Below are 9157 nucleotides of genomic sequence, written 5' to 3'. Positions count from 1 at the left end.
AGAGATTAAGAAAAAAAACCTTAGAGTTATCCAATGTATAATTTCCATAATTTAATTTATTTAACTTATACTTATTGATAATTAAGGATATGAATAGTTAAAATTCTACATTGACAAATATTTAAAAAAAAAAGGTTAAAGTAGAGCACTAAAACATGGAATAAGTATGAAGTTAAAGTAGAGCACTAAAAAGAAGTTAAAGTTTTTTTTTTTTTTTTTTTTCTCCTTATAAGTATGTCGTTCTTTATATTATGTTCAATGTGATTTTGGAAAAAAAATTATAAAATCATAATAAATTTGCTAAGTAGCTAGACTAAAGTAAAGATATTGTAGCTGTATTAATAGTTGTATACTTGTATTATATTTGTATATAGTTTTATTATGAGGTTAAAGTTGTAAAACTACATAATCACAAACGGATGGAATACATCATACACCTACAAACTAGTGGTAAAAAAGGAGCAACTTTATTGGAGATTCAACGTACATTTCTACACTAGGGGAGTAGGGGGCATTTTAAGGGCGAAATTTGCTTACTCTTCCCCCTTAAGGGCGAGAGTCTCCCTTTCCACCCACCCACTTTCAAAGTGTCCAACCTATTAATTCGGGTGGATTAACCTTTGAAAAGTTTCAGATCGGTAAAATAGTTCTTCTACTTACTAAAAAAATAGAATATTTTTTTAATTAAAAAATTTCAAATATAATGGTGCATAAATGGAGCAGATCGGAGTGAGTATCCTCCTATCCTAAAATATGAGTAGTGAAATCATTGTAGAAACTAGAGCTGATCAAGTATGGCCCGGTCGATTTTGGGCAGAATTTTTCGGCGGGTTTGGCCCGGCCCGAAATGGCCCAAAAAGCTCGCACGGCCCGACCATTTTGGGCGGGTTTGGGCATAATTTTTAGCTTCGCCCCGCCCCGCCCAATGATCACCTCTAGTAGAAACGCTGGTACTGTAGCTTTTGAATAGTGGAGTACCGAAGTTGCCCTTTCCGGGAAATTACATTGCTGCCCTCAACTGTGAGTTGTAGTCTTACCCTTCGTCCCTTTCCTTTTCCTGGTTTTCCTCACTACCTTTCCTTTTCATGCTCCTCCTTCTCTTCCCGCGCACACGTAAACTATGGCGGTGGTTGAATTCCTTTCTACGAAGTGCTTTTCAGGGGTTTCAATCAGGGATTTGAGTTGATGCAAATATAAAAGCTACAACAATGGAGGCTACCATCTAAGGTGACACTCCATTACTCCGTATTATTTAAACTCGGATTTGTTTGAGCCTCTCTCATTTGTTTTTAGGTTAATTCGAGCGGATATCAATTTTACTATAATTAAAGGGCAGTACTTCAATTTTAGGTGTTTGCAAGAAGGTGCTTTGACCCACCATAAGATTCTTCTATAGGAAGCCACCTGATCGGCTTCTCGAGATTTCTGACCGAGTTTTCGTTTAGTTTTCTGAATTTAATGTGGCTAATTATTTGTGCAATTGGTTAAATTTTTTTGGGTTTGTTTGAATTATGGGTTTGGTTTAATGGGTTGGTTTTGATTTTCTGTTAAATGTGTGCAAGTGTTTAATTTTGTTGATCATTGAGCTGAAATGCTTCAATTTATGTTGATTTTGATGCAATCTGAGGGGTTGTTAGGGTTAGATTTGGTTTTCATTTCTGGGTTTTTATGTCATTGTCATTTTTAGGTTGTTGGCATTTGACATTGTGATGTAGCTTGCTGCTTGCATAATTGAACTGGTTTTTTCGCTTGCATTCGACTTCTTGATACGGTTTTCGTTGTTTTAGCTACGAAGAGCTGATTGTTAGGGTATATCTGCGGATATTAGAGGTTTTCTGTAACATGAACTTTTAATGTAGTTCTCATTTTAAATGTCGTTCAATTAGTGTAGGATTCTTGCTTCTCTGCTTAGAAGAGAATGAGGATGAGGAAACTTTATGAACTTAAGAACTTATACCTGGTTTCTCTTTAGTTAGCCTCTTTCTGTTAGTTGAGCATGTTTAATTGTTCTTTTACATTCAATTCTGCAAAAGGGTTTATCTTAAGCTGGGTTCGTTTGCAATGGTAAATTGGATCGTTGTTCCTTTTCAGTGTTTGATTGCTGCTTCTCCACGGATGAGTACACAGAATACCTTGGTGGTATTGTAACACAGCTACAGTAATACTACCCAGATGCCTCATTCATGGTGTTTAACTTTAGAGAAGGGGATCGAAGGAGTCATATTGCTGATATATTGTCTGATTATGATATGACGGTTATGAAATATCCTCGTCAATATGAGAAATGTCCTTTACTTCCCCTGGAAATGGTCCACCACTTCCTGCGCTCCAGTGAGAGCTGGCTGTCGTTGGAGGGACAGCAAAATGTATTGCTGATGCACTGTGAAAGAGGTGGCTGGCCTGTCCTTGCTTTTATGCTTACAGGTCTTCTTTTATACAGAAAGAACTATTCCGGCGAGCAAAAAACACTTGAAATGGTCTACAAGCAGGCCTCGAGGGAACTACTTCAGCTTTTGTCTCCTTTGAATTCACAGCCTTTACAACAGAGATATCTTCAGTATATATCCCGAAGAAGTTTGTTTAGGCTCTGATTGGCCTCCTTCTGACACACCTCTCATTCTAGATTGTTTAATACTTAGAGTCCTTCCTTTGTTTGCTGGTGGTAAAGGCTTAATATATTATCATATTATGTGTTTCAGGGTGAGAAAGATGGCAAGATTATAGCAGTGTGTGCCGATGATCCTGAATTCCATCACTACACAGAGCTCAATGAACTTCCTCCTCACCGCCTTGCTGAAATCTGCTTTTTTTTTTTTTTTTTTTTTTTTTTTTTTTTGAAGACTGTATCCCGTGCTTGTCATTTTAGACCTCTAGAGATTATTGGTCCCATTTTATAACTTTTATTTCTCTTCTACTTCCATATGAGGTTGCCTTCACAGAAATTATGGTTAAGAAGAACGAGAATAAGAGTGCTACAGTGAATTATTTTCTGCCAGCTGTAGATGCGATTGCTGCCATCAAATATTCAATGTGAGATTCTAACTTTGTGATAATAATACATGATTCTGCAATCCCTTTAGTCTCCAACTCTCCACTGCCTTTTCCCTCTCATATTGGATATCAATAATGACTTGTGTTTGCTCTGCTGTGTATGATTAGCAACCATGGGGAATACTTTTTGCTGCAATTCTGCTGGGGTGTACTTTTTACTGCACACATTGCAAGGGCATATGAGACTAATTAGAGTCACTTAAGTGTTAACTAGAACCTATGGGGAATAAATGACAGGTTTCTAGGAGATACCAATCTTCTTGCAGTTGATTTACTCTGGTTTTCTAGGTTTTGATTATAATGTTCATTCAATTTGAATTGGTTGGATCAGGGAATTTTGGTTGGTTTGACTTTGTGTTGATTTAATTTACTTATCTTTGATGAAAGTGTATGATCTTATAAATAGATGCAATTTAGTGGAATTTGTAGTTGAAAATATTAAATGAATGTGACAAAAATGCAAGTTAGTTTGTTGTTATTCTCTTATATGCTTATGCCCACTGATTAAATGGGACTTCCACATGTTTTGATGTGGTTTGTATTTTGTTTTTTTTTTTTCTGGAATTGCAGCTCAAACTAGATGAAATTGCCGTTGTTGTGAAGGGTTTCAAGGAGCCCGAAACCCTTACACCGACTAGGTTACACCTTGGTGGAGCCAAGTACATATTTATTAAACATGAACCTGAGGCTGTTATTCGCGGAAAGAAGGTACAGTATAATATTGGTTGATTCCTTATGTTTGCCAAATTCTGGCTTTGTTGGCTCTTTGTTTTTTTTGCATGTATATTGTATGTTACTTTCGTATTATCTAGAGACATTCTTGAAAACAGAATACAACACATAAAGAATAGTTAATGTTTATAGGTCATGTATTGTTTTCTACATCAAAATGTCAATTAATAGTTTTGGTTACCTTTTCTTAAATGCGAGTAACATCTATCTTTGGGTGGAATGTGTTTGTGAACTACTATGATCTTATTGTTACAGAGTTGAAGTTGCGCTTTAATAGTAAAACATTTTGGCAGACTTTAACATTAAATTGCTTTGATGCATTTGATCATTCTTTAGTTTCTAACTTGGTGATTAGTAATGTATTTCATGTGATAGATGTCTTGGATTGCATCATAATCAAAACCTAGGTATACAGGCACCAAAGTGGTCTAAATCAAACTCTCTCTAACTCATTCTCGCTTTCTCTCTGCTCTCAGACAAAGACGACGGTGACTTCATTCTTCTGGTAATTTCATCGTTTTTGTACTCATTTGTTCATTTCTAGGTTCCCTGAATATTTTTCGATTTTTTGTTTGTAATTTATTCAATTTTTGTTGTTGATTTTGCGAGCTTTATTGTACTTCTGTTTTTGTGAGGTTATTGTGTGCTTGTTATGTCTGATTTCAATTTTTTAAGTTAATGGTATAGACCATTATTTCTGTAATTTGCATGTACACATATAATAGCTATGTTAATAGACTGGAATGAGATGATATAACTATACCTACCAAGATGAAATGGACAGTGAAATCATGGTCTATAATGACTTCATTTATTTAGTAAAATTAATTATACCTGCCAATTATATTAATATTATTTTCCATAGGAATAATATGTTAGGCTGTGTCCGTTTCATATCTAATTTCCAAATATTTCACTCTAGAATTCGTGAGAAATCGCTCCCATTTGTGCTCAATTTATCTTGTTTTTTCTTTTATCGAAGGTGATTCCTGGGTTCAGTTTAATCTATTGTGTCGGCAATGTGTTAATTGCTTTTAAGCCCAAACTTTTTCCTTGTCTTACTATAAAATTCTCGGTTATTAATTTAATGATATACCCATATAAGCATTAAATATATTATTAAAATGTTATAGGTTTGAGAATATATTATAAATCACATGTTAATTGGTGTTATTAATGCTTAATAAATTTTAAACTTCCCTTTTTAGTTTTGTTATATGTTATCATTTTCATATATTTTGAATATTTTTCTACTTTGAAATTGCAGATGACTGATGCTCTTTGCAAGAGGTGCAGTGTGAGAAAAGTTAGTCTTGTAATTAACTAGATATCATACAAGCTGGTCATGGTGATCACTATCAGGTCAGTATGATTCCTGAGAATCTAATCAATTATAAAGCCATGGGTGCATTTATAGATATTGTGCTTAGGTCATTGGTCAAGCTTAACAGAGGCCACCGACAATAGTAATTCCCCAGGAAAATGACCATTCAAGATTAACATTCATAAAGATAAACAGCGTCTGGTTTAGGTGGGTTTAATTGAGGTCTGACATTATAAGTGAGATATTGCAGGAGTTTCAAAAGATTTTAATGTCCAAAGATAAGTTGGTTCAATGCTTGAATTGATAGGTTTGGTTCCTGAAGGTGTTGATGTGATGGCCATCTGCTGATTATAGAAGTAGGCTGTGCATATTCCTAAAGAAGGGTTTTATTGATCATGAAAGGTCTACTAGATTCAATGATGGGAAGCAATTAGGCTCCTCAAACTGTCATGTCAGGTTACCGAAAAATCTCAGTAGTTTACAAAACATGAAGGGGAGGAATTGAGTGTAAAGATAGACCTATCCACTTAGCTTATCCAGCAAGGATACTAAATGATAATTGGTGTCAACATAAATGATGTGTAGCTCAAAAAAGTGCTTCAGTTAAAATGGCATGCCTCTTGACTAGAGTAGAAGGAATAAGGTCTAGCTGAAGGTGTATCTTAAAATAAAGCCATAAAAAAAATTCAGTCTGAAGTGTGGGAAAGACGCATGCGCTATATGTTCTGTTACAGAAGCGTGGAAAAGCAATGTAGATAAATGCCTTGAAATTCGGAATAGATTAGTCTTTATCACCCTGGTTTCAATGTGGAGGGGGTTTAGTATTCTTCATATGTCTAGCTTTGTTTGGATCCCACTATTTTTTGTAAAAGTAGTGAAGTTTTTCAATTCTAAATAATCAACAACAAAAATGACACGAACTCCCTTTCCTGTTTATGATCCATACTTCTTTCAGTTCTCACCTTTCAGGCTTTCATATGATTTTACTGTTTCTTATTTTTCTACTGACATTATTTTATTTCATCCCAGACGGATGACTTGCAGGATCATATTATTATATGTGGATTTGGACGTGTAGGCCAGGTGAACATCATTGTTATAAATTATTAAGTTCCTGAAATTTATCATGAGCTTTGTATCTTTTTGCTTTCTCCCTACCTGTGATCTTGCTTCTTTCCCGCAGATCATAGCTCAGCTCCTGTAAGAACGTTTGATACCATTTGTTGCCCTTGATGATAGAAGGTAAACTTATACTCATTTTAGATATGTACCAAATATTGCTGGATCTCCTTTAAAGTAATGTGTATGATCATGGTTAGCATTACATATATTGCTCTTTCTCTTGCCCACATCCCTCTTAGCTGAGACCTTTAAGCACTGGGTTTATTCTTATTTGATCTTTTTTTCCTAGGGAAGACGATACTGCTTCGTTCTTTTTTGGGTCTTAATGCAGAAAAACTAGATATCACATACTTGACATATCATGGAAATAATATGCTTCTCGAGTAGTCACTGATCACAATAATATGATAAATATATTTGATCCTCTAGGGAAGCACGCTTGTAAATTTTAGCTGCTGACAAATGTGTGTGTGTGTGTATGCGCGTGCGTATGTGGAGGCGAAATAAGCATGTAATTACTCTGCTAGGGCTGTAGCAAGTATTCTTTTTGTCTTAAAGATGACAAACTATGCATGAAAACCTAGGCAAACATCCAAGAAATGAAAATACAGGTTATGTTTAGTACAATTATACATGAGAAGCATACGAAGTAATAAGGAATCAAGGGCCTTTAGAAATTTGCAATAGTCATTACTGTTCCAAAATTTTACTTATTTGTGTTGTTGAGTGTACCTCACATTGAAATATGAGTTTAGACACACTTCATAGCAATTATTTTGTACACATTTCGATGAACAGGTTGATAATATAGTTTAGAGACCATTACTGCTTTCTTATGCCTTACTGAGGATGGGAGCCTCTTCAGATGCATGGATGTTGATGTTATTTGACTGGTGGAAGGTCATAGTGTATGCTAGCTACTTTATGCTTCTATTATGTCTCTTATGCTTATGTTTTTGATCAGTTTTGTCGTAATTATTATCTTCTGCTTTTGATTTTGCTGTTTTTCCTTTTGATTTCGTGTATAATTATTCCCGGATATCGCAGATTTGATCTTTGGAATCGACAAAGATGGCGTCATTTGAGATGGGTGATAGAAAAAGTAAGCGTATACTTCTTTTTTTGGATATAAATTGTTGTTAATCTTAATACACTTCAAGAATTTTTAATTGATGTTAATGAGTTAGTTTTAGCTATTGTATTTAAATCATGCTTATGCAAATTGGGATGCTGCTGAGATTGTGAATTAGATTAATGGCGGATTGGCGTTAATTGGGTTTGAGTACAACTCTAATTGCTGTTAATTGAGTTGATTGTTGCTATTGTTTTTATATCATGCTTATGTGATTTGGTATGCTGCTAAGATTTTGAATTCAATATCGCGGTGGATCGTGGCAGTGAATTGTGGCAATGAATTGGGTTTGACTATCACTCTAATTGCTGTTTTTTGAGTTGATTTCAAATCATGCTTGTGATTTCGGATGCCCGATAACTTGGTGGATCATGGTGGTAAATTGGGTTTGAGTTTCTGGATTGTTGCCATAGTTCCTAATCATAAATGGAGAATTTAGGGCCAATTTAGGAGGAAGGGATTGTTGTTTGCAAGTCTTTATTAACTGCTTGCTGTTGATATGTATTTTCAACTTGGGACAGGAATTTAGTTTTGGAGAGGACTGCGGATCTTTGGGTCAAATCTGTTGATCTCTTTCCTGATTAGGATCTAAATCGTCTATTGTGAGACTATAGGTTTGTGTTTAAAATCCAAACTTGGGGACAACAGTCCTATCCAAGTGATAAATTTACAAATCATGTGTTTTCAATTAAGACCTTAGAGTGACAATTCCATGGGGAGGGATATCATGGAACAGAGCTTTTTACTACTTGGTGTTATGTATCAATTGGCCGCGCACTTGATCTTCCTGTATATTTTGGAGATGCTGGAAGTCGTGAGGTACAACAAATTTCCAAGCTATACAAGCTTGTTGCATATTCTCATTTAAAAATCTTTAATATTTTGTGTTTAGGTACTTCATAAGGTTGGGGCTGAAAGAGCTTGAGCTGCAGCAATAACATTGGACACTCCTGGACTCCTGGTGCAAATTATAGAACTGTTTGGGCTTTGAGCAAGCACAACCCTTGACCAATGATCTGCCACTATTAAGCTTGACCAATTTTACCTGGTGGACTTGTTTGGAATAAGAAACTACAATAATTCAATATATAGACATTGGTTGCTTATCTCTTATTTACTTGGACTTTATAGAACTCCAGTTCTGAGCTCTTTTATATTATATTTTGTCCATGAGAACAGCTGGGATTGTTTTTTGTATAAAAATAATTGACATTGATTTCTATGGAAGTTAATTCTGTATACAAGGAATTAGGTTCTGATTTTTTAATAGATATCTTGATTTGAACTTGAATTCTTTCCACCAAAAAATGCTGGAATTATATCTTTCCCTGCAATCAAAGTATCAAAATCTATTTTAAGCAATCTTTAAAGTTTATATGTCATATTGCTAGTAAGCTCAGAAGTTTTTCTCTTACCTTGTCTAGCCATTGCTGGTTGTTAATTTATGTTTTGTATTTTAATAGCTAATCTATTTGTGCTATGGAGAAATTGCCTCAGTATCCATTGTCGACTCTTGACCTTGTTCTGAGAGGTCTTATTCCAACTGAGTTTGAGTTTTGAAATTGAATCACTTTTCCCTATTCATTTGATTCACACAATATAGTATCGAAAGAGTGACAATTTGTCTGATTTATATTGTAGATAAATACAGTTACTTATGAAATACAGTTTGTGCATAACTGTTATTCCTTTAAACTCCCTCTCCCAATGTTCTATCAATGACTACCAAGCAAAGGAGTTTCTTGCTGCTTTGAATCTGGTTCTATTAAAGGTATACAACACGTAAGCAATAAATA

General features: G+C 34.9%; 1 long non-coding RNA gene across 4 annotated transcripts; it reads left to right on the top strand.

Moving 5' to 3' along the window:
- The first annotated feature begins 1035 nt into the window (after positions 1-1035).
- Positions 1036-8652, top strand: LOC110719997. Of its 4 annotated transcripts, XR_002511231.1 has the most exons (10): positions 1036-1227; positions 2092-3030; positions 3622-3759; positions 4159-4288; positions 5051-5145; positions 6137-6190; positions 6291-6349; positions 7028-7137; positions 7277-7331; positions 8254-8652. It is a non-coding gene; the product is annotated as an uncharacterized LOC110719997 (long non-coding RNA). The 4 variants fall into 4 exon arrangements; XR_002511230.1 differs by lacking the exon at positions 7028-7137 and having other exon boundaries at positions 1038-1227; positions 4260-4288; XR_002511229.1 differs by lacking the exon at positions 7028-7137 and having other exon boundaries at positions 1038-1227.
- The last annotated feature ends 505 nt before the right edge of the window (positions 8653-9157 follow it).

Source organism: Chenopodium quinoa, unplaced genomic scaffold (genome assembly GCF_001683475.1).
Source record: "Chenopodium quinoa cultivar QQ74 unplaced genomic scaffold, ASM168347v1, whole genome shotgun sequence".
NCBI classification, from domain to species: Eukaryota; Viridiplantae; Streptophyta; class Magnoliopsida; order Caryophyllales; family Amaranthaceae; genus Chenopodium; species Chenopodium quinoa.
This window is presented reverse-complemented; position numbering and strand designations above follow the sequence as displayed.